A 4586-nucleotide genomic window follows, 5' to 3' on the forward strand; every position below is an offset into this window, starting at 1 on the left:
AAAGAATAAGTATATTTATTTTTATTATAATTTACTTCTCCACCCTTTACTTACTCCTTATGCTACCATTAATTAGCTGATCTTCGCCCCCTACCCAAAAGAAACTATTGCGGCAAAATTATATTTTAAAGTTTTGTCCTTTATGTTACTTTAATTCAACAGTTTCTCCTTTCTGTTCGCCATTGCACATTTTGGTTAGAACAACATTCTCCATTCACTGCCTCAATTAAGGATGACAAAACAGAATAACGGAAAAGTATGAGTGGGATGGAGGATAACCACATTTTTTGTTTCAGATGTATAGGTATCTGCAGAAAGGGGAAGATAATAGATTTTGGAAAAGAAAGGTGGTGATGATGATGATGATGATGATGAATTTGGAGGAAAAAGAGCAGCAAGAGAAGAGATACATAGACAGACAGACATGAGGTGTTTTATGTATGTATATATAGAGAGAGACAGACAGACAGAGAGAGAGAGAAAGAGAGAGAGATGATAGGTAGATCAATCTAGATCTATAAACTTCCCAGATCCTGGGATGCGAAGTTGAGAGAGGAAACACTGCAAAGAATTGAGGAGGGAGAGGGGTAAGTAGACAAAGTGAGGAGCTCAGCCTCAGATCTGCAAAGATTTCAGAGACAACGGCAGTGTTGCATTCAGACATTTCCCAGCCTCCACTAAAGTGTTCATTCTTTCAGGGCATGAGCTAGCACCACCACCTACCTCTTATTCTAGCCAAAAATGTGGAAAGAATCTTTCAATTCTTCCACTCTCCACATTCTACTCCTGTGGATTCTATTTTCTAAATATCTCCCAAATCAATCATCTTCCCACCATCCCCACTGCCACTATCCTAGTTCACTCTGTCCATCTCATTCATCCATGCCAGCCCATATCTTGCCTGTGTTACAGCAACATCTAAACTGTTTTTTCTGACTCTTATCAGTCTCCAAATTAAAGCATTAGTCTTTCTAATAGGTTTTATTGTTGATTGGCACATCAACCTTACGTTAGACTGGTTTACTACATGTTTCAGTTTAATTTACTCATCTGTAAATTGGGTTTAATAATACCTGACTTAGATTGTTTGGAGGATTTAATGAGTAAAGTATGCTCACATGGTACCTTATCACCCAGTAATACACAGTAAATTTGGGCTGTCATCATTGATGTTATATAACAATTATAATATTCAAATATTTTTTTACCACTCACCTGTCAAAGTCCAAAGTTTAAAATTGACTTAGGAAGGCAATTTGGTTGAATCTATTAAAGGTGAGCTAACTTAAACCAAAGGGAACTCTCCAGGAGTTCAAGGCCAGAAGTACCACTGGCTTCACAGTGTCCCAGAATGAGAGTCTAGGAAGCATTATGAATCAAAATGGCTGCCTTCCTTTTTCTTCCCCATATCTATATTGGCTATTGTTCCTGCTTCTCACTTTAACTATTTCTTTCTTTCTCTGAAGACTGACTTTCTCTGCTGATTTTACATGCTTATGAAATCAAATGTGTGTCCTAAGATTCTCTATATATGTTCTCAATTCAAACTTCCAACAGAAACAATTTTCAAAATTTTTGTGAGCCTAGAAATGATTGGTCATCTTGGGGCAGGTGGGAGTCTGAAAAGGACTGTAGGAAGGTTGGACAGCCTAAGTAATGTATCTGTTAATTCTGACTACAAACTATGCTTCCAACCATATCTCCTACCACTTGCCTGCAAAGTAGATACTTCAGCCATGCTGGATGACTCATTGCCCACAATTGCTGTCATGTGTCATGTCTCTGTGCCCTTCCACATTCATTGTTTCTTCTGTCTGAATTTCCCTGACAACCCTCATCTAATCGACTTCTCCTTATCCTTCCAAGTCAACCCAAACACCACCACAGTGATGATACCTTGACTTCCCATGTGCTGCAAATGACTTTGTATATTTTTTATATTCCCCAATTACAGCTCATAACATATTGTATAAAATTTTGTATTACATGTTTTCTCTGAGCTTCTTTAGATCAGAGATTATTATTTTTAATTCAGCTTTTTTTTTCCTTTTCAGTTGCTAATTCATTTATATCTTCAACATCTAGACAATTTGTTGATTGAACACTGAAATGAAAATTAATTGTAATTTTTTACTATAAAATTCATTCAGTATATTTAGGAGAATCAATCTGAGCTTATGAAAAGCCGTAATAAATATTTTTAAAATGATATTTTTAAAAATACTTCAGCATACACAGAAGTGAAACTAAAGCTAATAATTTATTAAAGAATGAGTATTCTGGTAAATCTATTTTAATTGAGTCATTAGATATAAGTATATTTGTTTAATATAAATAGACATTGCCAAAATGGTTCTACATTATGTGGAAATAGAATATTTCATGTAAACTAATCATTTTCCTCACTTTCAATTCACCGTATACTTTATTGCATGACTAATATATCTTTTTCGGAGATGATGTAAGAGTGACTAGCTTGTGCCTGAATAAGCTTGAATATTGAATATACATAAGTCCATTTTAATTACTCTGTCTGCCTCTATTTGTGAGAAAGTTAAATACACATGCTATTTCTCAAAACTAACTGCTGCATTTAAAATCATTTCTATTGAGAATAAGTCTGTCTCTTTAGTGTTATTGCATTTCACTCCTCAGAACTACCTTGTCTCTTTTCCTTCTCTGCATTTCATTTATTTCTTCTGAAATATGACAGATGTATTTGAATTGTTTATTTTACTTCTTATGCCTGGCGATCCACCACAAAAATAGCTCACTTCAAGTAGATGCTGCTCCTTCCGATAGGCCTCCAGATCAGACACATTGAGCCAACTTGAACTTAATGCACAATCTCGAGCTGAATCCAACTGACCTTGCCACCTAAACCAGACCCGCGGATTCTGGTCAAGATAGTATAGAAAGTAGATACTATGCTTGCCTCCTTTCATGACCACATCAGAATTACAACAAAACTGCAGAAGAACCATCACTGAGAATCACATGAAGCCTGGCTGAATAGAAGTCCTACAACTGGAGACATATATAAGAGGTCACTTTGAGACTGGTAGAAATGGGCACGTCCCACAACCCCATGTGGTGGTCAAAAATCGAGAAAGTTATCTTGGCTATAGAGGCCCCATCCCACTCTGGAGAAGCGAGTGGTCCCAGCTCCACAGTAGGCTCCCCCGCCCAGGGTTCCAGTGCCAGGAAGAAAAGTCCCCACAACCTCTGGCTATGAAAACCAGTGGTGATTGTGCCTGAGACAGAAGGCTACGAGAATCACAGACATTCCTCTTAAAGGGCTCACACACAGACTTACTCAATGATGAACTCACTCACTCTGAGCTCCAGCACTGGGGCAGCTGCTTGAGAAGTGCCAAGGACATACAGGGAGGAACTGAGTTTTCTGGCTTCAGGCAGAGAGCTGGAGGAGCACCTTTCTCTTGGACAGAGGAGCTGGCCGAGTCCTCCTACCTCCCAGCGTGAGGATACAGGAAGCCACCATATTTGGGTCTCCATCAACCTGTTATTCACAGGTCACCCCACCCACATGATTTCTTGAGACCCTACCCCAACCAACTTGCAGGCCTACCCAAGCTGCCTCCACTGGTATTTCCTATACAAACGGCTTGTGTTGGCTCATCTCTGGACTTTCCTAAAATCTCTTAAAAGCTCACAAAACCCAAAGAAGCAGCTTCCATCCTCAGCATACCCCATGCTTCTTGCTGAGCAACCCCAAGCATGGCAATAGCAGCAGCTGGTCTCTTTTCACAGCTTGGTCTCTCAAGGCACCTACAGGTGGCAGCCATCAGCAGATTGCATGGTGGCTCTTACCAGGTGGCCCTAGAAGTGCACAGGCTGTGGCTGACCTTAGCATGCAGCTAGACCCCTACTAGGAGTCCCGAAGGCCGGCACACCCATTGGCCTGCTTCAACCAACACTGGAGCCAAAGCGCCACCCAGGGGTGCTTCTGAGGAGTACACACCCAAAGGGCAGACTAGGCAGGCATCAGAGCCCTGCTAAAGTGAATCCTCCTCCATAGGGTGATCATTTCATAAGTTAAACAAATGTTTAATACCTATGTTTTATACCTGAAATTAATATAATATTGTATGCCAACTATAACTGAAAAATAAAAATATTAAGAAAAAAATCAGACCTGCAGAGATGAGCCTATTGTAAATCAGATCTACTTGTTGACCTGCAGACCTGAGAGCATGACAGTGAATTCCGAGTGTTGTCAATTACTGCATTTTGAGATAATTTGTTACATAGCATTATTGTGGCAGGAGCTGGCTAATATAAAATTTTTCTTAACACCACCACTCTGATTCTAAAACATAAGAAAAATATCCTCCAATTTATGAATTTTAAGCATCTCTCACATGACAGGACTTAAATATGTAAGAGCTAAAAGAGCTAATTTTGATTATGACTGAGCATCTAATATGTGTCAGGCATTATTTGTATGCAGTATTTGTAATCCACAATTTTACAGGTGAGAAAACTGATTTAGGAAGTTGAGATAATTGTCTCAAGGTCTTGATGCTAGTAAGTGGTAGAGTTATTAATAAAAACCTAGGTTTGTA

Source organism: Pteropus alecto, unplaced genomic scaffold (assembly GCF_000325575.1).
Source record: "Pteropus alecto unplaced genomic scaffold, ASM32557v1 scaffold95, whole genome shotgun sequence".
NCBI classification, from domain to species: Eukaryota; Metazoa; Chordata; class Mammalia; order Chiroptera; family Pteropodidae; genus Pteropus; species Pteropus alecto.